The sequence below is a fragment of the Mytilus trossulus genome, chromosome 5 (assembly GCF_036588685.1).
Source record: "Mytilus trossulus isolate FHL-02 chromosome 5, PNRI_Mtr1.1.1.hap1, whole genome shotgun sequence".
NCBI lineage: Eukaryota > Metazoa > Mollusca > Bivalvia > Mytilida > Mytilidae > Mytilus > Mytilus trossulus.
The window spans coordinates 77,998,952-78,026,738 of NC_086377.1; the positions used below are offsets into that span (position 1 = coordinate 77,998,952).

The 27,787-nt window shown below is 35.1% G+C and overlaps 1 long non-coding RNA gene across 1 annotated transcript; it reads left to right on the plus strand.

The window, feature by feature from the left end:
• The first annotated feature begins 643 nt into the window (after positions 1-643).
• LOC134717482 (uncharacterized) lies at positions 644-27,549 on the plus strand. The gene is made up of 5 exons (XR_010107336.1): positions 644-722; positions 12,234-12,399; positions 14,053-14,076; positions 14,659-14,745; positions 27,463-27,549. It is a non-coding gene; the product is annotated as an uncharacterized LOC134717482 (long non-coding RNA).
• The last annotated feature ends 238 nt before the right edge of the window (positions 27,550-27,787 follow it).

The window sequence follows — 27,787 nt, forward strand, 5'->3', positions numbered from 1 at the left end:
GATAGATATGAGGTGAATCAGTTTGTAGGCACGACACCCCTCCCCAATTCCAGACCCTCACTGAGGTGAATCAGTTTGTAGATACGACACCCCTCCCCCCAATTCCAGACCCTCACTGAGGTGACAAAGGAAAAGATCCTCCTGTTGGGGTAATAGTAGCATTCAGTCAATTTATTCATTGGCAAATTTATGTGAATCAATTTGCTCCATTTGACCATTTTTTTTATAGACACTGGCATTCATGATTAAACAACGAAAGTTGGTCAAAATCATTTTAAGACAACTCGGACCAGTTTTTAAGACAATTAAATAAAAAAAATGTTCGGACGTTTTTATACTAAAAATCTATATATACCGTGAAAAATTATTTATTATTTATTTGGCGATCAAACGGGAGGCCGCGTCTTGCATCCTCTACGCCCCCTTTTTTCCCTTAGAATCAACCACTGAGAAGCGTTCTTAAATGGGCCCAATTAGTGTTTCACATTGTTCCGAGGTGTCTTTGAAATTGTTTAGAATCGACCTTAAATGGGCCCAATCAGTTTTTCAAACTGGTCAGATCTTTCAATCTAATCCGAGTTTCTTTAAAACTGGTCCGAGTTTTCCTGGTCCGACTTGTCCCAATCCCGTCATTCAGTGTCTCGTTTTGGTTTTGACAAAGCTTCCTGTTCTACAAACAATTCTTTTTAACCAAGAAGACGTCATTTCAATGACTTTAAAGGGTAAGTTTTAAATATTTCTGTTAAATTTGACTAACGTAAAGAAATTACATAGGCTCTACTCATTTTATCTCATTTTAAAAATATTATTTACATTTTGAACACAGCAAAAGGTCGATGGACACATTTCCGGGTTTCCATATCTCTTCTTTGCATTTGGACGAAACTTTCTAAATGATGACTGAGAAGAAATTTTCAATTGAACATTTAACTGAGTATTTTTATTTTCTTCAAGGTTAAAGTATTTATGAAACCAAATTTGAAAGTTAAAAGACAGTAAAACTTGGTGCGTTGCATTTGAACTGTTGAAGAGTTTTTAGCCACCAGGCGGCGCTGATGTTTGTCACTTTAGGGCATTTAATAGTGTCGGTTTTGATAGATTTTGTCCTAACCGATTCCTCGTTATAACCTTAGAGGTATTTTGCCAAGGCTTTTGTGGGGCATCCGGGGTGACCCTCTCCCATTCAAAACACACAGATATTAAAAAAGGATATTTGATACATAAAAAAATATACTTTGAGGACTGAGCGAATCAGGTGAGTGTGTGAGTTCGTATGTTTTATTTGATTGCATTGTATTTATGTTTTGGGAAGGTTAACTTTCTGGTAATAAGACCCGTCACGGCCTGGCTGGGGGATTGGGTAGGCAAATGCTCACATTAATCTGTACCGATACAGGCTCCAAATGTCCTCCTTTATACGCCATAACTATGGTGGTGCTCCTACAGTTGTATTTAAAAGAGGCTCATACGGAGACAAGAAGAAGACAAGTATTTTTTTTTTACAAAAGCTTGTCGTGAACCTTTCATTTAGACTTTTATATATGCATTTAGAATCAAAATTGTGCATACAATATAAACAGGTCAGTACTTGCCATTAATTGGTGGATTGTAACTCAATTCAGGTATACTTCTCTTCTACTATGGAAATTATGACCCCCTTCAACACGTTGAATTTTAGGTCACTTGTACTGTGCATTGCTTTGTGAAGACATATATACAGTGAAATATACAAATTTGTGATAATAAACAAAACAAACATTTTTTACATAGTGGTAGTGCATATTTTTAATTTATTATTTTTAAAATATTAAGATAAAACTATTTAGGCCTAAAAAAAATAATGTTGTGTTTCCGATCACCCCCTTGAAATTTTTAAGGGACGGTAGGTAGGGATTTTTTTTATTTTTTTTAATATTATGCTTCATTGCTGTCTCGGTTTTGTTTAAAGGCATGGGCACTTTGTTCATTGCTTAAGACCATTTGACAATTTTCTAGATTATTGTGTGAGTTTTTATCAGCAATATTCATTCATTTTCTTTTGTATTTTATATATTATATGATAACTTGTATAGTAGTTTACCCCCTTTTAAAATACCCCTGAAATAAAAACTAAGTCCAAACCTAAAAAAAATTGGACAGCTCTTCCCCTTTGAAATAAGCTTTTTAAACCCAATTCCCCTATTTCAGGACCAAAAATTTTGGATTGTCAGATTTGTAACATTTGGGGTTAACTTTAAAAAACAATAACTCCTACTCATTATTGATCATGACATGACCAATGTGAACTCTAGAAATTGGACTTGGTGTGATCTGTATTAATGTTAGATATTGAAGGGCATTTATATATGGTTAAAGATTTTTATAAATGAATCATTTATTTTTGGATATTTTATGAAAAGAGTATTTACACTTAATTATTATATTTTCTCACTTTCAACACTTGTGTCCAGCAAATAACCTGAACAGGGCCCCATTACTGGTTTGCATATATATACGAAACTAACGACGTTTTACTTCACTGTCAAACTGCATAACAAAGGCAATTCATTACATATCTACTGTTAAAATAATTATAAACTGTGAAGTATTGTTAAAAGCTTATTTTAATCAAAGCATAGCAATGTACAGTGTACATATTATGTCATAGAAACAAATCTATTTTTAGAACAGTTTATTTTCGTATCCCAGGTAAAGGAAAGTAACTAGAAAACAAAATGTGTTTATAATCTTTATTAAAATTAACAAAATAAAATAACACATGACACTAGACAAATAATTTTTATTAAAATAAATCAACATTCAGTATGTTGTATGTGGATTACAGACGTTAATTGTTTTCTTTTGGGGCGATAAAAAGATCGAGGGACTTAGATTTTTTTATTTTCTTTCTGAAAAAACGGTCGGTAGGTATAAATTTATTTTTTTCCCACATCAGCTTTAAAAACTTTTGAGTCGGGGGTCTGAAGGCAGGTCGGTCGGGTGACCGGAAATACAAAATTTTTTTTTTAGGCCTTACACATGATGAATTTATGGGCTGTAGGTGTAGTTTGAGACGGCTACTTTGAACGACTCTATAGAGTCGCTCATAACAATACTCAGGGGAAGGCTGTTCCAGATTTTAATTGTGCGTGGGAAAAATGATTGTTGTCTTATTTGTGTTCTGCAGGATGGAATTTGGTATGAGAGTGTGTGCATGTTCCTGGACTGTCTGAGCGGTTGAATTAATCTGTCTGTTTTTGTGATTGCAATGAGATGATATGTAATTTTATAGAACATGACCAGGCGTGCATCTGTTTTTCTGTTAGCAAAGTCTCTCCATTTCAAATGATCTAGCATGTCACTAACGCTTGAGGTGTTTCTGTGTCGGTTAGTGACATATCTAGCAGCCCTTCTTTGTACCTTTTCTATTTTGTTAATATCCTCAGTAAAGTAAGGGTCCCAAACTGAACAGTCAAGGGTCTAACTTAAATAAGTTATTAGAGAAAAATAAAAGACATGTTGTTATTGTGGGCTAAAATATCAAAAAACTGTAATATCATATGTATGTTACATGTTTCAAAGGGAAAATATACAACCTTTATTTTGTTAAATTTTTCACTATTTCTATTGATATTATAATTTTCTTTATGTATACTAATCTTTGCCAAGATATAATGACTCATAGTTTACCTATCATGCATAGCACACCTATGTTATTAATGTATATATTAATGTTAAGATAATCTACCATTTGACATATAATCATGGTAGTGACCACTTTAAAAAATGTATATGATGACAGTCATGTAATTGATTCTGACTCTTCATGCTGCAAATTGTTAGAGAAACCTAAAAACTAATGTAACCCTCCTTTTCCTAATGATAAATTCTGAGTTTTCATCTATTAAATCTTATTTTTGTTCTGTAGTCTATTCCTGTCCATTTCAACTAACAAATTTTAAAGTTAGAACTGATGCAGACTTAAGGAAACCAATTGTGGATATCCGTCAGTTGGTGGATTATACCTCAATTGAGGTATAATCCACATTTTTCAAAACACAGCAGAGGAAGTCAGAAGCAATTACATGTTTCATGCATGTCACTAATGCAGCCTTCACGATTAACTTTAGAGGCGTCCACAAGCCTGAAGCTCAATTTAATTTTTTTTTTAGTTGGATTCTGTTGGCTTGTATGCTTGTAGAGAATAATTTTACAAGTCTGAAAGCAATTTCAATTACCAGCCAATGCCGTAGGACTTGTGGTTAAGCGTGAAGACTGCTAATAAGAACTCATCAAAGCTTAAGATGGTATATATATGAAAAAAGATGCTCAAATATCTCTTTAAAATTTGTTTATGATAAAAACTGCATTATACCTCAATTGGTCTATCGCACTATATGTCAAATGGTGGATTATACCTCAATTGGTCTATCGCACTATATGTCAAATGGTGGATTATACCTCAATTGGTCTATCGCACTATATGTCAAATGGTGGATTATACCTCAATTGGTCTATCGCACTATACATGCTATATATGTCAAATGGTGGATTATACCTCAATTGGTCTATCGCACTATATGTCAAATGGTGGATTATACCTCAATTGAGGTATAATCCATCAATTAATGTTTTTTCTGACCTTAGGCCTTTTTTTTTTAATTAGTTGGTTTACGGACAACTAGTGTCAAAGGTTAGGGTCGGAGGAGGTAAAAAAAATAAAAATAAAATAGCAATCTTAGATTTTTTTTTTGTTCACGTATAACTGTTCTGAAAAATTTGAGTCGGAGGAAAAAAAAAAAAAAAATGCTGTTCATTCATGACATTACAGGGGTTGAGGAGGAGAAATAGTTTAGCTCTTATCTTGATATGCTTTGCATTTGATGGATGGATGGTCAATTGTTGTTTAATGTCTAGTGGCTAATCAGATGCATAATTAGGATGAGAATATGATAATGAGAAATGAAATGCTAAACTGACACACTGAGCCAGAATTTAAATGTGCTAGCTCACAAGGTAACAGTTCCCCCAAAGATATGTTACCTTACCCAAACACATTATTCTGACTCCTTTAATAATTGCAATTGCAGCGTGCTTGGCGAAGAAGCAGCAGATACCAATTTTTAAGTCTTTGATTTGACCGGGTCAAGGTTCAAACCCAAGATCTCTCACTCTCCAGGTGAACACAATACCATCACATTTAAGGTGCACGTGGTCTTCACGTATGAATATATGTGCATGTTTGACCCAAAAATCTTTTGAGGACAATATACTTGACATAAACAAATTTCTTTGGTTTATGAAATGTTTGATAATCAACTGTGTTCATGATCCTATCATGCTGATGAAGAAATAGCAATGTACCAAAGTTTTACTAAAACACATATTTTGTACAGACAAGAAATTTGTTAGCATCTAAATTATGCATGCATCCCGTTCGCTGAAAAGTGGAAATGGTGGCAAAGAAATAAAAAGTTGAGATCAATGTTTTATTTTCAACAATTTGGTGGCGAAACTGTTTGTACCTTGACAATGGCAACATTTTCATCAGCCATATTGTCGAATATGGCATCGCCGATTGTTTGCTTAGGTTTGCATTTGATAAAAGTGCTCTCAGTACGTTGACCATCAAACAGTCAGAGCTCAGACATAAACAAGTCAAGTTTTGTTTTTGACTTGAAGAAGTCAAAACATGTATTTATTATAAAAATTTGTTTTCAATTTTAGACTTATCTAAGTCAGAAAATGACAGACTTGTTTAGGTCTATTTATGTTGATGAAAATACTTAATTTTACTTGGTGGCCAAAGTACACCACCTATGACAGCAAAAACCTGTCTGAGAGTTCACAAGTACTTGAGCTATCTATATTTAATTATCTAATTGAACATCCTTACGAAACACAGATTTTTTACCTCATTAAGTGTGGTTCCAGGTGGTTGCATTGTAAGGTTAACTAACATTATCTCCGATTTTTTAGACTCTCATTCATATTTTTCTTTAGAAGACAAAGCATTGTCTTTCAATGTTGTCATTATTTGATTTAGACGCATGAACTTTTTATAAATATGCGTGGGTCTTGAAGTTAACCAATTTTGATAACTTATCGACTTGTAGGAGTCGATATTTGCAACATTTTGATTCTGGTCAATTATTTCTTGCTTAACAATATTTTACTTATTAAAGTCGTATTTTGTCTTGCATTAAAGGGAGATAAATCCTAAACTTACAAATTTAGACCTCTATGAGTCAAAAGCAGATTTAGACTTATTTATGTCTGAGCTCTGACTGTCAAAGTTAATATTCAACTGAAAGTAGATGAAGCCGTCAGACTCCATGGTCCTCCCTCGTTGGGTTTTTGAATTCGTCTGCTTCATTTCGAAGCTTTTCAAAATACGCCGTTCACTACAAACGCTTTATTGACACAGACAAAACGTTTTGGAACGCCTCGGATTTTTTTATTCACAGCACTCGAAAAATCGGGTCGGCGGAATAAAAAACAACACGAAATCAAAATTTTAATTTTATTTCACTTTTAAACAAAATCGGGTCGGCGGATCCGTAAACCAACTAATTAAAAAAAAAAGGCCTTATGGATTAGAAAATTTAAAAACAGTTATTCACTGATTATTTATATTTATTTATTCAGGATAAAAGACATGAATTTGACAGACACAATAAATTAAAATGACATATAGACATATACATGATATATACATATATATATAGCACTAGACATAAGCATGATAAGTTCATGAAGTTTGGTTCCTTTTCCACAGGTACGAGACCATATTAAAAAAATATAAATGTATGAACATGATGAACATGATCACAAATGGATCAGAAGTCCTTCCTTTCATAAATTTGTAATCATATATCCAAAGAAGGTTGCAATACAATAGTACATGTAACATGATTAAAGTATTTGATTAAGTATACAAAAACCAAGAATACTTACGGAAGAATGGACGGACAGACAGACGGATAGAGAGATAAATAACTATTTACCACTACTTCGTAGATCATGTAGATTGGAGCTATAAAACAAGGTAGCATTCTTATCACATGCTTATATTATTTTGAGTTCATATTTACAAAAAAGACAAAGCGTAAGTTTGCATATTATATACATGATATATACAATTACAGCTTTGCATCAAGGGGTTCGATCATACAAATTAAGTCAATGCATAATTTGCATGCGATGTAGTACAGAGATAGATATAGGAAGATGTGGTGTGAGTGCCCATATTCAGATTTTTACAGTGTAGTGTACTACTATTGGGACAAATAATATGAAAATTATAGAAACTTCTACCAGCTCTAACTCAAAATATTGACAATTCTGTGTTAAGGGGGTCTAAAATTCAGTTTGACAGCTTCAGACATACTAATTTTTGACCTTTTTTAACTGGACCAAATCACTACTTAACCTAAAGATTCAGCACCCAAATTTTTTTATCATGTAATTTCATCCCCTTACTTAATATTTCATGCATAAAATATCTAGAAATAAATTAGGAAAGGGTATGAAAAAAATTGGCAAGTTATACACTGTTCACACTACATGCGCTAGGGACTATATATTGTGGACAACGAAAATCGAAGGACGATAACTGTGTCCTCAGACCTCATAGGATAGAAGGACTTGACCAATTTTAATAAAACGTTGCATGACCTAAGCTTACAGAATTATAAGATAGTTGGCCAAATTTCATGGCCATAGGAGATATATTATAGAAACTATGGCCATTTTAATATTGAAATTTGGATGTTTAATTTTGACATTTAAATCAAATAATTTGTCAAGATTTGGGCTTAAAAAATTAAAATATTGCAAAAGTGAAAAAATTTGCTTTTTAAATGCTCCTATATATATAATATATTAAGTATTAAAAACAACTTAACACTCATCAGATCTATTAGAGATTTTCAAATTAAGGGAAGCCTTACATAAACATGCAATTTTTTCACCCAATTTCAAGTTTTTTGAAGTTTTTTTACCATAAATTATTCTTCCATATATATTAAATGTACTTTAAATGTAAAGAAAAGTTACAAAAAGCATACCACATGAGTATAAAATGGTCTTCGGCCATTTGAGATTGAAAATTATTTAGAGTCGATTTAGGCCGTAGCACATACATGACATATTTACATATAAAAATGCATACAGAAGCTTTTGAGAAGTGGAAATTTGTTACTTTTTGTTCATTTCTATGCTAAGATGTTATAATACAAGAAGTCTTATTGCAAAAAAACTCTTGCATTCAACTTTTTTTGCAGACAGCATGGTCTGATGCACAGTTTTTTCACTTTTCAAGGAAAACTTGCATGCAGTTTTAGTCTCAATTTATTGGCATATATTTGAGGCACTAATATAACTATTCTAAAGAAGACAATGACGATGGTATATGAAATGAATAAGGTTTACTGATCATTGTAAAGTGCTTTTTAGCTCACCTGGCCCAAAGGACCAAGTGAGCTTTTCTCATCACTTTGCGTCTGGCGTCCGTTGTGGTCCGTCATCGTTAATTTTTACAAAAATCTTCTCCTCTGAAACGCAGCTGGGCCAAATTACACCAAAATTGGCCACAATCATAATTGGGGTATATAGTTTTAAAAAATGTGTCCGGTGACCCGGCCAACCAACCAAGATGGCTGCCATGGCTAAAAATAGGGGTAAAATTGTTTATTAGGTTAAGATGAATTTGCCCTGAAATTTTCAGATGAATCGGACAACCCGTTGTTGGGTTACTGCCCCTGAATTGGTAGTTTTAAGGAAATTTTGCCGTTTTTGGTTATTATCTTGAAATTTATTATAGATAGAGATAAACTGTAAACAGCAATAATGTTCAGCAAAGTAAGATCTACAAAAAAGTCAACATGACCAAAATGGTCAGTTGACCCCTTACAGAGTAATTGCCCTTTATACATGTTATAGTCAATTTTTTACAATTTTTGGTAAATTTTTGTAACCTTTTACAAAAGTCTTCTCCTCTGAAACTACAAAGACAAATTTAACCAAACTTGTCCACAATCATCATTTGGGTATCTAGTTTAAAAAATGTGTCCAGTGACCCCGCCCACGAACCAAGATGGCTGAAATAATACATGCATGTAATCAGTTTTTGTCCAGGCTATGACTTTTGTTGCAGAAAGCTCGACATAGGGATAGTGATCCAGCGGTGGTGGCAGCGGCAGCATCGTGACAGACTTCTTAAAAGCCCAATATTTCAGAAGGTAGAAGACCTGGATCCTTCATACTTCGTACTTTGGATATAGATGCCTTATGTTATGAAGTTTCTGTGACTGTCTGTCATATGTCCATTGTCCTTGACCTCATTTTCATGGTTCAGTGACTACTTGAAAAAAAAAATGAAGATTATTAGTATTCTTTATTTCTCTCTTATTTTGAGTAATTGGATAAAATTGAGAATGGAAATGGGGAATGTGTCAAAGAGACAACAACCCGACCAAAATAAAAAAACACAACAGCAGAAGGTCACCAACAGGTCTTCAATGTAGCGAGAAATTCCCGCACCTGGAGGCGTCCTTCAGCTGGCCCCTAAACAAATATATACTAGTTCAGTGATAATGAACGCCATACTAATTTCCAAATTGTACACAAGAAACTAAAATTTAAATAATACAAGACTAACAAAGGCCAGAGGCTCCTGACTTGGGACAGGCGCAAAAATGCGGCGGGGTTAAACATGTTTGTGAGATCTCAACCCTCCCCCTATACCTCTAACCAGTGTAGAAAAGTAAAAGCATAACAATACGCACATTAAAATTCAGTTCAAGAGAAGTCCGAGTCTGATGTCAGAAGATGTAACCAAAGAAAATAAACAAAATGACAATAATACATAAATAACAACAGACTACTAGCAGTTAACTGACATGCCAGCTCCAGACTTCAATTAAACTGACTGAAAGATTATGATTTCATCATATGAACATCAGGCACAATCCTTCCCGTAAGGGGTTTAGTATCATACCATCATAACATATATGAGAAGAACATAACCCGTGTCATGCCAACAACTGTTTTTAGAATAAATGTGTTTAGTTCCGACGCAAAGACCTTATCAGTGACTCAATATTAACGCCAAAATATGCAATCTTTAATGACTTGACAACAGTATCGTAATTATATCCCTTCTTAATAAGTCTATTCAAAGGTTTTGTAAGTTTATGAGGTGAATACTGACACCTTTGTGCTTTATAAAGAATATTTCCATAAAAAATTGGATGTGAAATACCTGAACGTATAAAAAGTCTGCATGTTGAGCTATATTTACGAATGATGTCTTTATACCGATGATAAAATTTAGTAAATGTTTTGACTAGTTTGTGATATCGATAACTATATTTGGTATGTGCTTACCTTGCAGGGTCCTAGTGCCCGTCAAGACAGTTTTCTATTCATGGATCAGTGAACATGCAAGGTTAAATTTGTATGGGTCAAGTCCATATGCATGTTTTTAACTTCTCTGTAACCTATGTACTTCATGGTTTTATGAGAATAAAATATATATCATATATCTCAAATACTGTTAGCAATATGTCTACTATATTTATGCCCTTGTCTGTCTGTGCGTCCGTCTGTCCCAAAGGTGGTATCCGTTCTCTAACTTTAATTTGCCTCAATTCAACCAAATGTTATGAAACTTATACACAATGCTTATTTCCACAAAGCACAGATCAAGTTTGAATTTTGATGCTTCACTTAAACCGTTCTAGAGTTATGCCCTTTTACAAATGGTAAAGCCTTTAAGGTGCTGAATTTTTCGTTTCCGTTCTCCGACTTAAGTTAACCTCAACCAAATTTTGATAGTGACCTTTACCGTTCTTCAGTTATGTCCTTTTATAACTTTATATGATATGCAAGCGGGGGCAACTTCTGTGTCCCATGGAAACATTCCCAATTTATTTGTATATGGAATTATTATAAGATATACATGTCCAACTGGCAGCTGTCACCCAACGTTGACCTCATTTTCATGGTTCAGTCAGTCAAGGATATAACTTTATAGAGTTATTACAGAAAAATAACATACATTTGTTATTGTGGACTAAAAAATCAAAGAACTGTGATAACATATGTATGTTACATGTTTCAAAGGAACAATATACATCATTAGTTTTGTTTAAATGTATACAAGTTCTATTGATATTACTATTGTCTTTGTGTATACTCAACTATAGAAAGATATAACAGTTCATAGTTTTCCCATCATGCATAGTCAGATAGTTCACCTATGTTATAACAGAAAAAGTACATGTATGTCTGTAATATAACTAAAGGGTGTTATTACAGCTTCTCTTCATCACTCCAAAGCATTTGCTCAGACATATACATGTAACAGGCTATTATTTATACTTGGAATTATTTTTAATTATGGAATTTGCTTGTTTTCTTGTTATTGAAATTTTTAATAAATTCCATGTTTATTTTATACTGAAATGTTCTGTGCTGCGCACAACACTTACCATTACAAAGAAAATAGTTTATTTTCAATAGAATGTACTGTGCCGCGCACAACACTATCTAACCAAAATACATTTAATGGAAAGAGATATTTTACCGCTCAAAAGATTATTATACCAAATAAACATGATAAACATAGAATTTACTGAAAATTTTAAACACAAGAAATTATGCAAAGTAAAAATAATTCCAAGTTCAAATAATAGCCTGTTATGTACATGCTTAATTACAATGTATTTTAATTTATTGTAAGAAATAATGATTAGAGCATGTAATGAGGTTCTGCCCAAGCTTCCCAGTAATTCCCAAGTTTCTCATATATAGTAAGTTACATATAAGCTAAGCTAAGTTTATCCCTTAAAAGCCTCGTCTCATTGATTTACCATGGTTAATGAAAAATTATTAATTTAATTCAAAAATTAGTTATCATGGCTATGCATTTAGTTTCTGCGCACAGTTTCAAGAGTTCCTTCCCTAGAGGCCACTAAAAATTAAAATATTTATGATTAATTTTACAAATAACAAACATATTTGCCTTTACATTATACTTTGCTGAACTAGTAATCATTATTGTTTAGCCTTTAGGGGCCAGATCAAGTGTGCCTCTGGGTGCGGAATTTTCTCGCTGTGTTGATGACCCATTGTTGGCCTTTGGCTGTCTCTGCTCTCTGGTTGGGTTGTTGTCTCTTTGACACATTCCTTGTTTCCATTCTCTATTCTGTTTAATCTGTTTACATGTTTTAATTAAAACTTTTTTTCAGATTCTGATTGACTGGTGGTAGAAGGGGTATGAATATAAAGTGGCATTAAGGCCTTGCAGACAGACTTAACAATAACATGCTGAAGTTGCAATAACAGTTTGACGAAGACCCACATATAATCCCATATTGACGGTTGTAGAAATTGTACCAACAGATTTCACTTTGGGTATTTAATTGTATTGTAATAAGTAAGGGACTTTACTTTAACACGTTTCTTTAAAATTACATAATCTTCAGTTTGCATGCTCAGATTGAAAAAGTATTGCTTACGAGCTTCACTGTTCGACTTTCTTTCTCGCCTTGTAAAAGTAGTTACACAGGTTTTTTTCCATTGTTATGCATTGTACCTGTGCAATAATTTCACGATGTGAAACCGTAAAATGTCGTATGAAGTGATTACTGTCAAGTATGAAAATTTTGTAATCTCTTAAGAACATATATAATGTCATTCCAAAAACATTTCTGCCTCGAAAAACACAAAAACTGGCACAGAAACACTTCTATATGTACTGGAGTCTGGATGTGTAAACTTTTTAACAGGATCTGAACATCCTAATATTCAGTATGCTAAAAATAAGTGTTATTAAAGCTCAGACGGTAAATAGCTTAACATATTTTAAATTTAAATTACTTTTTAAACATAAAAGTAGGTGCAATATATACCTATATTTTTAAACTCAAAAAGTTTAGTGACCCCATCAGATACTTGACAAACTCTTAGTCTTCGTCTTTTGTATGAACACAAAATTCATGGATCACACATTTCTCTTTAACTCTCTATACGAAAGTTACTGCACTCATGAATATTAGCATCGGCTGTAATCGACGGCTAACTTTACACTTATATGTTTGTCTGATGTGTAATTGTGTTTTTCACTGTTGTTTCGTTGCTGTCTGGTGGACAAATACATGAATTCTGCATGTCATCATCAAACACGTGAATAGCTATATATCTGGTAAATCAAACACTTTTTCTTCATTAATCTGAGCATGGAACCAATACTTTATATCACGAACTATAAATGTGGATACAAGGATACAAAAAATGAAAAACTAAGCTAAATTGTTAATCCCGCATTGCACGATAAAATGTGTTGTATTTAAGTAAGTAGCATGTGTTCTTGGTTGATTGTAAACACGTAGTAGTCCAAAATGCATTGTTGCTCATTAAGTGGATTGGTAAAAAAAACCAGGTAACAATAAATTGCGTCACACGTAAATAAACAATTACACGTGCAAGAACATAAGTATGCTAATTCATGCATTTTCATATAAGGTAGTGTTCCTGACCTGAGAAATGATAACATCAAAATTTCTTTTTGGCTTTTTTTTTAAAGTCATGTGTGTTATGAAGGTAGATGTCACAGTTGTTATGTGGTAATTCATTTTTGCTGTGTGTGTCAATGTTTATTTTTTTACATGATCCTGTTTGTGTTTCAGATTTGCAAATATCATTTTCATTATTAATTAAAAATGTACTTTCAATAAATTTAGGGAGGAAGCTTGATGGTTTTTGGCATTCCCTCTTAATTAGAAAATAATCTATTATAAATATTCAATCAGAATCCCAATTCAGAGCTGTTTTAAGCTTAAATGTTGTGTCCATACTTGTTCAACTGTTCAGGGTTCGACCTACATTGTATGCAGGAAAATCCAGTTTGCTGTCACTTGACAGCCTCTTGTTCTTATTGTTGAAGGCCGTACTGTTGCCTATAATTACTTACATCCACTTCATTTGAACTTAAGTGGATAGTTGTCTCATTGGTAATCATATCTCCTTATTTTAATAAATATACAATGATTTCAATTTCTTTTACAGGATATAATGGCAAGTTGGGATGAGGTAAGTTTTTCTTCTTAAAAGTCATTGTCATGTGACCTATGTCATGTGTCCCATGTTGTCTATAAACTGTACAGAAAGATACAGGTGTGTAGTATTCTCAGAGTCAGTCAGTGTCATGTGACCTACAAAATGTATGTCATGTGATCTATGTTGTCTACAAACTGTACATAAAGATACAGGTGTGTAGTATTCTCAGAGTCAGTCAGTGTCATGTGACCTATGTCATGTGACTTATGTTGTCTATAAAATGTACATAAAGATACAGGTGTGTAATATTCTCAGTCAGTCAGTGTCATGTGACCTATGTCATGTGACCTATGTTATAAAGATACAGGCGTGCAGTACAAACCTCAACAAAAACTTAGGCTGATCTCAAAACTGATGCATATACAATTGTCTACAGACTTTTCTAAAAAAAAAACTCTTAAATTATAGACAACAATTTCACTCCTTCTTGGTAATCATTGTTTTTGGTATAAACTGTTGGAACTGTAAAAATGTAGCTTGTTAAATTCAATTATTACATTTATGATACATTTGTATGTTCTAGAGGAAAATGTAAAAGCTTTGTTTTGCTTACAGAAACTTGTTACAGCTGCAAAGCAGGGGAATATAAAAGAGGTAGAAATATGTGTAAAGAACGGAGCTAACTTGGAATGTAGAGATTGGGTAAGTGAAGTAAATGTTTAGCACATTTACAGATATTTATTAAATAGTACACATAATGTAGATCAGTTAAACATTGCCCTTGTTAGTGTTCATTGATTCAGTGTACATTCTAGTAGTGTTGTTCCGATGATCGGAATAAGTCGGAAATCAGTTGGTTGGGACATGCGATGTCGATAATCGATTGGGATTTTGTTCAATCGATTGTCGTTAAAGTTTCAGGACTTTGAGCTTGTCAACTTCCGGTCCGTTTATTGTTTGCATTTCATGTGCGCAGTCAAACAATATTAACAAAAAATATCAGTCGATGACAGTAACAATGTCATACATCCTATAATTAAAGAAATAACTCATTTCCTTCTTTATAAACGTGACAAAAAGCATTTGCAGATTGATGGAATGGTATTTAAGATTAAAAACTTTGTATAAAATACTTTCTTTCAATTCCGGTACTTGTTACTTGAGAGCGTACAAATAATTCTGATTTTAGACAAAATAATTACGTTGCTTCATTAAAACGTGTTGCAAGTTGCCTTTTATTAATGTGTTATCCATTTGTAGCATCAAAAACGTCATATTCCTTTCCAGATTGCTTGCCAAACATCGTTTACTTTTGTAAATTTTCCGAAATGTGTCCGCCATTTATAAAAATATAACAATCACGAATCGGATACGGTTCAACTATGTAAAAATTCCGCATTCTTGCAATTATAAGTTCAGACACACGAATGACACAATTGAAAGAAAATAATGATTACAAAAGTAATAAAAGCGTTCTACACGAATTAACAGACATTGGCTTAATACCCATGTTTACTGTAAAATGCAAATGCATTGTTTTATTTTTTCTGGTAATTTTAAATTTCTAAAAGTTCCTAATTTGAAGCATCCAAATGTTCACACAGCTATGTTATTGAATTTTTTTTGCGAGTTTCACCATTGAAATTTAGAAATGTTAGTGTCACTGTTGGTAATTATGAGATAAAATATGTTCAATATGAATCTTGATTCTTATTAATTCATTATTAACTGCTAAATAGATAATTATCAAATGTACTAGAATTATAATTTAGTAGTAATTATGCCAGAATATGAAATGGAAACAAAAGATCAAATATGACATTAGACAAGTACAATGAGACTAAATGATTTCCTTTAAAAAAAGAGGGCAAGGTGTTATGATCCGATTATAACCGATAGTCGGTTGGTTGCTGTCAACCGATTGTAATAGATAATCGATTGGTAATTTCAACCGATTATCCAACACTACATTCTAGTTATTGTAAATACTCTTGTCTTCAAAATATTAAGAAACATAGTATTATGATATATTTTGATTAACTTTATTACACTGATGAATATCACTCCAGTTTGTATGTCAAAGAGTTGCTGTCTGATACTTCGTAACTGGAAATATTGTGATTTACTTTATTACACGTAACATAGTATTCTACACAAAAAACATTACTTTGGTTAAAAAAAAATCTTGCATGACCATGACTTGCGACATTACACCTGATCATACAACTTTCATTGACCACTCCTGTTCTAAACATGCAATGTGACACCTGATTCTACAACATTCATTCACCACTCCGGAACTGAACATGCCATGTGACACCTGAACATACAACATGAATTTACCACTACAGTACTGAACATGACATATCACACCTGATCATACAGCATTCATTTACCACTATTGTACTGAACATGACATGTGCCACCTGATCATACAACTTTAATTTACCACTATTGTACTGAACATGACATATGACACCTGATCATACAGCATTCATTTACCACTATTGTACTGAACATGACATGTGCCACCTGATCATACAAATTTCATTTACCACTCTTGTACTGAACATGACATGTAACACCTGATTATACAACATTCATTTAACACTCTTGTACTGAACATGACATGTGCCACCTGATCATACAAATTTCATTTACCACTCTTGTACTGAACATGACATGTAACACCTGATCTTACAACATTCATTAACCACTCCTGTACTAAACATGACATGTGACACCTGATCATACAACCTGCATTTACCACTCCTGTACGGAAAATGTAATGTAACACCTGATTATACAACATTCATTTACCACTCCAGTACTGAACATGACATGTGCCACCTGATCATACAGCATTCATTTACCACTCCTGTACGGAAAATGTAATGTAACACCTGATTATACAACATTCATTAACCACTCCAGAACTGAACATGACATGTGACACCTGATCATACTACTTTCATTTACCACTCCAGTACTGAACATGACATGTGACACCTGATTATACATCATTCATTTACCACTCTTGTACTGAACATGACATGTAACACCTGATCATACAACATTCATTTACCACTCCTGTACTGAACATGACATGTAACACCACATCATACAACATTCATTTACCACTCCTGTACTGAACATGACATGTGACACCTGATTCTACAACATTCATTTACCACTCCTGTACTGAACATGACATGTGACACCACATCATACAACATTCATTTACCACTCCTATACTGAAAATGACATGTGACACTTGATCATACAACATGTGACATAGTCAACACCAACATGTGACATAGCAATGACACTCTTTTAGCCGACACCAATATGTGACATAGCAATGACACTATTATGCTCAACACCAACATGTGACATAGCAATGACACTCTTATAGTCGACACCAATATGTGACATAGCAATGACACTCTTTACCTTAACACCAACATATGACATACCAATGACACTCTACATCAACACCAAACATTTGACCTATCAATGACACTCTTTACCTCAACACCAACATGTGACATAGCAATGACACTCTCATAGTCAACACCAACATGTGACATAGCAATGCCACTCTGATAGTCAACACCAAAATGTGACATAGCAATGACACTCTTATGCTCAACACCAACATGTGACATAGCAATGACACTCTGAAAGTCAACACCAACATGTCACTTAGCAATGACACTCTTATACTCAACACTAACATAGCAATGGCACTCTTATAGTCAACACCAACATGTGACATAGCAATGACACTCTTTACCTCAAAACCAACATGTGACATAGCAATTACACTCTTATTGTCAACACCAACATGTGACATAGCAATGACACTCTTATAGTCAGCACCAACATGTTACATAGCAATGACACTTTTATAGTCAACACCAACATGTGACATAGCAATGGCACACTTTACCTCAACACCAACTAGTGACATAGCAATGACACTCTTATAGTCAACACCAACATGTGACATAGCAATGACACTCATATGCTCAACACCAACATGTGACATAGCAGTGACACTCTTATAGGCAACATCAACATGTGACATAGCAATGATAATCTTATAGTCAACACCAACATGTGACATAGCAATGACACTCTTATAGTCAACACCAACATGTGACATAGCAATGACACTGATATGCTCAACACCAACATGTGACATATCAATCACACTCTTTTGGTCAACACCAACATGTGACATAGCAATGGCACTCTTATAGTCAACACCAACATGTGACATAGCAATGGCACTCTTATAGTCAACACCAACATGTGACATAGCAATGACACTCATATGCTCAACACCAACATGTGACATAGCAATGACACTCTAATAGTCAACACCAACATGTCACTTAGCAATGACACTCTTATACTCAACACTAACATAGCAATGCCACTCGTATAGTCAACACCAACATGTCACTTAGCAATGAAACTCTTATACTCAACACTAACATAGCAATGACACTCTTATAGTCAACACCAACATGTGACATAGCAATGACACTCTTTACCTGAACACCAACATGTGACATAGCAATTACACTCTTATAGTCAACACCAACATGTGACATAGCAATGATACTCTTATAGTCAGCACCAACATGTTACATAGCAATGACACTTTTATAGTCAACACCAACATGTGACATAGCAATGACACACTTTACCTCAACACCAACTAGTGACATATCAATGACACTCTTATAGTCAACACCAACATATGACATAGCAATGACACTCATATGCTCAACACCAACATGTGACATAGCAGTGACACTCTTATAGTCAACATCAACATGTGACATAGCAATGACACTGATATGTTCAACACCAACATGTGACATAGCAATGACACTATTTTAGTCAACACCAACATGTGACATAGCAATGGCACTCTTATAGTCAACACCAACATGTGACATAGCAATGGCACTCTTATAGTCAACACCAACATGTGACATAGCAATGACACTGATATGCTCAACACCAACATGTGACATAGCAATGATACTCATATGCTCAACACCAGCATGTGACATAGCAATGACACTCTTATAGTCAACACCAACATGTAACATATCAATGACACTCATATGCTCAACACCAACATGTGACATAGCAATGACACTCTTATAGTCAACACCAACATGTGACATAGCAATGACACTCTTATAGTCAACACCAACATGTGATATAGTGATGACACTCATGATCAACACCAACATGTGACATAGCAATGACACTCTTATAGTCAACACCAACATGTGATATAGTAATGACACTCATATGATCAACACCAACATGTGACATAGCAATGACAATCTTATAGTCAACACCAACATGTGACATAGCAATGACACTGATATGTTCAACACCAACATGTGACATATCAATGACACTCTTATAGTCAACACCAACATGTGACATAGCAATGGCACTCTTATAGTCAACACCAACATGTGACATAGCAATGACACTGATATGCTCAACACCAACATGTGACATAGCAATGATACTCATATGCTCAACACCAACATGTGACATAGCAATGACACTCTTATAGTCAACACCAACATGTAACATATCAATGACACTCATATGCTCAACACCAACATGTGACATAGCAATGACACTCTTATAGTCAACACCAACATGTGACATAGCAATGACACTCTTATAGTCAACACCAACATGTGATATAGTAATGACACTCATATGATCAACACCAACATGTGTTATAGCAATGACACTCTTATAGTCAACACCAACATGTGATATAGTAATGACAATCATATGATCAACACTAACATGTGACATAGCAATGACACTCTTATAGTCAACACCATCATGTCTCTTAGCAATGGCACTCTTATAGTCAACACTAACATGTGACATGGCAATGACACTATTATAGTCAACACTAACATGTGACATAGCAATGACACTCTAATAGTCAAAACTAACATGTGACATATCAATGACAATATTATAGTCAACACCAACATGTCACTTAGCAATGACACTCTTATAGTCAACACCAACATGTGACATAGCAATGGTACTCTTTATCTCAACACCAACATGTGACATAGCAATGACAGTCATAATTTATGCTCAACACGAACATGTGACATAGGAATGATACTCTAATAGTCAACACCAACATGTCACTAAGCAAGACACTGTTATAGTCAACACTAACATGTGACATAGTAATGACACTCATATGCTCAACATTAACATGCGACGTGGCAGTGACACTATTATACTCAACACCGACATGTGACAAAGCAATGACACTCTTATAGTCAACATCAACATGTGACATAGCAATGACACTGATATGTTCAACACCAACATGTGACATAGCAATGACACTATTTTAGTCAACACCAACATGTGACATAGCAATGGCACTCTTATAGTCAACACCAACATGTGACATAGCAATGGCACTCTTATAGTCAACACCAACATGTGACATAGCAATGACACTGATATGCTCAACACCAACATGTGACATAGCAATGATACTCATATGCTCAACACCAGCATGTGACATAGCAATGACACTCTTATAGTCAACACCAACATGTAACATATCAATGACACTCATATGCTCAACACCAACATGTGACATAGCAATGACACTCTTATAGTCAACACCAACATGTGACATAGCAATGACACTCTTATAGTCAACACCAACATGTGATATAGTGATGACACTCATGATCAACACCAACATGTGACATAGCAATGACACTCTTATAGTCAACACCAACATGTGATATAGTAATGACACTCATATGATCAACACCAACATGTGACATAGCAATGACAATCTTATAGTCAACACCAACATGTGACATAGCAATGACACTGATATGTTCAACACCAACATGTGACATATCAATGACACTCTTATAGTCAACACCAACATGTGACATAGCAATGGCACTCTTATAGTCAACACCAACATGTGACATAGCAATGACACTGATATGCTCAACACCAACATGTGACATAGCAATGATACTCATATGCTCAACACCAACATGTGACATAGCAATGACACTCTTATAGTCAACACCAACATGTAACATATCAATGACACTCATATGCTCAACACCAACATGTGACATAGCAATGACACTCTTATAGTCAACACCAACATGTGACATAGCAATGACACTCTTATAGTCAACACCAACATGTGATATAGTAATGACACTCATATGATCAACACCAACATGTGTTATAGCAATGACACTCTTATAGTCAACACCAACATGTGATATAGTAATGACAATCATATGATCAACACTAACATGTGACATAGCAATGACACTCTTATAGTCAACACCATCATGTCTCTTAGCAATGGCACTCTTATAGTCAACACTAACATGTGACATGGCAATGACACTATTATAGTCAACACTAACATGTGACATAGCAATGACACTCTAATAGTCAAAACTAACATGTGACATATCAATGACAATATTATAGTCAACACCAACATGTCACTTAGCAATGACACTCTTATAGTCAACACCAACATGTGACATAGCAATGGTACTCTTTATCTCAACACCAACATGTGACATAGCAATGACAGTCATAATTTATGCTCAACACGAACATGTGACATAGGAATGATACTCTAATAGTCAACACCAACATGTCACTAAGCAAGACACTGTTATAGTCAACACTAACATGTGACATAGTAATGACACTCATATGCTCAACATTAACATGCGACGTGGCAGTGACACTATTATACTCAACACCGACATGTGACAAAGCAATGACACTCTTATAGTCAACACCGACATGTGACAAAGCAATGACACTCTTATAGTCAACACTAACATGTGACATAGCAATGACACTCTTTACCTCAACACCAACTTGTGACAAATCAATGACACTCTTTACCTCAACACCAACATGTGACATAGCAATGACACTCTTATAGTCAACACCAACATGTGACATAGCAATGCCACTCATATAGTCAACACCAACATGTGACATAACAATGACACTCTTATAGTCAACACCAACATGTGACATAACAATGACACTCTTTACCTCAACACTAGCATGTGACATATCACTGACACTCTTCACCTCAACACCAACATGTGACATAACAATGACACTCTTATACTCAACACCAACATGTGACATATCAATGACACCCTTTACCTCAACACCAACATGTGACATAACAATGACACTCTTTACCTCAACACTAGCATGTGACATAGCAATGACAATCTTTACCTCAACACCAGCTTGTGACATATCAGTGACACCCTTTACCTCAACACCAACATGTGACATAGCAATGACACTCTTATAGTCAACACCAACATATGACATAACAATGACACCCTTTACCTCAACACCAGCTTGTGACATATCAGTGACACCCTTTACCTCAACACCAACATGTGACATAGCAATGACATTATTACACTCATCACAAACAAGTTACAGATCACACTTATAGGCAATGCAAACTTGAAAAAAATAAACATGGCTTATTGCAGTTCTTTACTTATACTCACCACAAACATACACCATTGCTATATTACCCTTATACACAACAACTCATATGATATGAAGCAGCTGGTAGACACCCAACATTTTACACGGATACCACTAAATATTTTCTAAGCTTTGATCATTATTTTGAAAAGACACAAAATACTGTTAATCAGACAGGTTTAATGGACAACACATATTTGTTAGAATTATATAAAGGGGGGTCTCATTTTTAGCTCACCTGGCCCGAAGGGCCAAGTGAGCTTTTCTCACCACTTGGCGTCCGTCGTCCGTCGTCGTCGTCGTCCGTCGTCGTCGTCGTTAACAATTTACATTTTGAACTTCTTCTAGAGAACCACTGAATGGAATGGAACCAAACATGGCATGAATGTTCCTTATGAGGTGCTGACCAAGTGTTGTTACTTTGTAGCCGATCCATCATCCAAGATGGCCGCCAGCGGGGGACTTAGTTTAACATAGGACACTATGGGAAATGCATACAAATGACTTCTTTTAGAGAACCATTGAATGGAATGAAACCAAACATGGCATGAATGTTCCTTATGAGGTGCTGACCAAGTGTTGTTACTTTGTTGCCGATCCATCATCCAAGATGGCCGCCAGCCGGGGACTTAGTTTAACATAGGACCCTATGGGAAATGCATACAAATGACTTCTTTTAGAGAACCACTGAATGGAATAAAACCAAACATAGCATGAATTATCCTAATGGGGTGCTGACCAAGTGTTGTTACTTTGTAGCCGATCCATCATCCAAGATGGCCGCCAGCGGGGGACTTAGTTTAACATAGGACCCTATGGGAAATGCATACAAATGACTTCTTCTAGAGAACCACTAAATGGAATGAAACCAAACATAGCATGAATATTCATTCCTTATGGAGTGCTGACCAAGTGTTGTTACTTTGTAGCCGATCCATTATCCAAGATGGCCACCAGCGGGGACTTAGTTTAACATAGCACCCTATTGGAAATGCATACAAATGACTTCTTTTAGTGAACCACTGAATGGAATGAAACCAAACATGGCATGAATGTTCCTTATGTGGTGCTGACCAAGTGTTGTTACTTTGTAGCCGATCCATCATCAAAGATGGCCGCCAGCAGGGGACTTAGTTTAACACAGGACCCTATGGGAAATGCATACAAATGACTTCTTTTAGAGAACCACTGAATGGAATAAAACCAAACATAGCATGAATGTTCCTTATGGGGTGCTGACCAAGTGTTGTTACTTTGTAGCCGATCCATCATCCAAGATGGCCGCCAGCGGGGGACTTAGTTTAACATAGGACCCTATGGGAAATGCATACAAATGACTTCTTTTAGAGAACCACTGAATGGAATGAAACCAAACATGGCATGAATGTTCCTTATGAGGTGCTGACCAAGTGTTGTTACTTTGTTGCTGATCCATCATCCAAGATAGCCGCCAGCCGGGGACTTAGTTTAACATAGGACCCTATGGGAAATGCATACAAATGACTTCTTTTAGAGAACCACTGAATGGAATAAAACCAAACATAGCATGAATGTTCCTTATGGGGTGCTGACCAAGTGTTGTTACTTTGTTGCTGATCCATCATCCAAGATAGCCGCCAGCCGGGGACTTAGTTTAACATAGGACCCTATGGGAAATGCATACAAATGACTTCTTTTAGAGAACCACTGAATGGAATAAAACCAAACATAGCATGAATGTTCCTTATGGGATGCTGACCAAGTGTTGTTACTTTTTAGCCGATCCATCATCCAAGATGGCCGCCAGCGGGGGACTTAGTTTAACATAGGACCCTATGGGAAATGCATACAAATGACTTCTTTTAGAGAACCACTGAATGGAATGAAACCAAACATAGCCTGAATGTTCCTTATGAGGTGCTGACCAAGTGTTGTTACTTTGTAGCTGATCCATCATCCAAGATGGCCGCCAGCGTGGGACTTAGTTTAACATAGGACCCTATGGGAAATGCATACAAATGACTTCTTTTAGAGAACCACTGAATGGAATGAAATCAAACATGGCATGAATGTTCCTAATGTGGTGCTGACCAAGTGTTGTTACTTTGTAGCCGATCCATTATCCAAGATTGCCGCCAGCGGGGGACTTAGTTTAACATAGGACCCTATAAGGAAATGCATACAAATGACTTCTTTTAGAGAACCACTGAATGGAATAAAACCAAACATTGCATGAATGTTCCTTATGAGGTGCTGACCAAGTGTTGTTACTTTGTAGCTGATCCATCATCCAAGATGGCCGCCAGCAGGGAACTTAGTTTAACATAGGACCCTATGGGAAATGCATACAAATGACTTCTTTTAGAGAACCACTGAATGGAATAAAACCAAACATGGCATGAATGTTCCTTATGGGGTGCTGACCAAGTGTTGTTACTTTGTTGCTGATCCATCATCCAAGATAGCCGCCAGCCGGGGACTTAGTTTAACATAGGACCCTATGGGAAATGCATACAAATGACTTCTTTTAGAGAACCACTGAATGGAATAAAACCAAACATAGCATGAATGTTCCTTATGGGATGCTGACCAAGTGTTGTTACTTTTTAGCCGATCCATCATCCAAGATGGCCGCCAGCGGGGGACTTAGTTTAACATAGGACCCTATGGGAAATGCATACAAATGACTTCTTCTAGAGAACCACTAAATGGAATGAAACCAAACATAGCATGAATGTTCCTTATGGAGTGCTGACCAAGTGTTGTTACTTTGTAGCTGATCCATTATCCAAGAAGGCAGCCAGCGGGGGACTTAGTTTAACATAGGACCCTATTGGAAATGCATACAAATCACTTCTTCTAGTGAACCACTGAATGGAATGAAACCAAACATGGCATGAATGTTCCTTATGTGGTGCTGACCAAGTGTTGTTACTTTGTAGCTGATCCATCATCCAAGATGGCCGCCAGCGTGGGACTTAGTTTAACATAGGACCCTATGGGAAATGCATACAAATGACTTCTTTTAGAGAACCACTGAATGGAATGAAATCAAACATGGCATGAATATTCCTAATGTGGTGCTGACCAAGTGTTGTTACTTTGTAGCCGATCCATTATCCAAGATTGCCGCCAGCGGGGGACTTAGTTTAACATAGGACCCTATAAGGAAATGCATACAAATGACTTCTTTTAGAGAACCACTGAATGGAATAAAACCAAACATAGCATGAATGTTCCTTATGGAGTGCTGACCAAGTGTTGTTACTTTGTAGCTGATCCATTATCCAAGAAGGCAGCCAGCGGGGGACTTAGTTTAACATAGGACCCTATTGGAAATGCATACAAATCACTTCTTCTAGTGAACCACTGAATGGAATGAAACCAAACATGGCATGAATGTTCCTTATGGGGTGCTGACCAAGTGTTGTTACTTTGTTGCTGATCCATCATCCAAGATTGCCGCCAGCGGGGGACTTAGTTTAACATAGGACCCTATAAGGAAATGCATACAAATGACTTCTTTTAGAGAACCACTGAATGGAATAAAACCAAACATTGCATGAATGTTCCTTATGAGGTGCTGACCAAGTGTTGTTACTTTGTAGCTGATCCATCATCCAAGATGGCCGCCAGCAGGGAACTTAGTTTAACATAGGACCCTATGGGAAATGCATACAAATGACTTCTTTTAGAGAACCACTGAATGGAATAAAACCAAACATGGCATGAATGTTCCTTATGGGGTGCTGACCAAGTGTTGTTACTTTGTAGCCGATCCGTCATCCAAGATGGCCGCCAGTGGGGGACTTTTGAATGAAATTAAACATGTTCCTTTTCTTATAAATGAGGTTGTGTTGTCACTTTTAGCCAAATTTTATATTTTTTTATATGATTTCAAAAACCCAAGTAGAATCAGGTGAGCGATACAGGCTCTTGAGAGCCTCTAGTATTCGTAACACAGAACTGAATCAGATAGTAAAGGTTTTATTTTGTTTCCTGATGAAAAATTATTTTGTAAACATCTGATTTTAATGAGAAGTTTAATAAAGAGAACAAGTTGTGTTAACATCTTTAGTCAGATAATGTTAATTCTACAGATTTAATGTAAAACATCTTTTAAAAATAACAAATACTTGACAGAATTATATAAAGTGGGGTCTCATTTTATTCGTAACACAGAACTGAATCAGATAGTAAAGGATTAATTTTGTTTCCTGACGAAAAATTATTTTGTAAACATCTGATTTTAATGAGAAGTTTATGAGAAAAAGTTGTAATAACTTCTGCAGTCAGATAATATTAATTCTACAGATTTAATGTAAAACATCTTTTAAAAATAACAAATACTCGACAGAATTATATAAAGTAGGGTCTTATTTTTCTCGTCTCTTCGTACTAAATCAGAAAATATAACTCATTTTAATGTTTCTTGAAATTTTTTTTTTTAAAAACTGTTGATCATTCTATGTAATCATTGTTAATCAGACAGATTTAATGGACCAGAAATATTTGATAGAATTATATAAAGTGGGGTCTCATTTTAATTGTCTTGTCCAGCTGAGTCCATTGATATAAATATTGTTTATGTTTCTAGAAAAAAGTTTTTTTTTAACCTGACATTTCTGATGGAAGTTCTGACATCTCACAATAAAACATGTTGTTTATTTGTTGTTTATGTAGAATATAAATAAAAGTGTGACTGGTCATTTTATTCAGTTTTGACCACTGATTCATGTGATATATATTTTGTTTATATTTATTACACAACATTGTCCAGTTTATGACACAAGTTTTGATGTCTGTTATATGTTGATATTACAGGGTGGATGGACACCATTAATATGGGCGGCTTGGTACGGACACCTGGAGGTGGTGACTTACCTGGTCACTCACGGCAGTCAGTTAAACGCTACAGACAAGGTAATGATAGATATAATCACCTTACTCTGACCAAACATCACTTTATACAGAATCTACACAAAATCATGTTGTTAATCAGACAGGTTTAATGACAACAAATATTTGTTAGAATTATATAAAGTGGGGTCTCATTTTATTCGTAACACAGAACTGAATCAGATCGTTAAGGTTTTATTTTGTTTCTTGACAAAAAATTATTTTGTAAACATCTGATTTTAATGAGAAG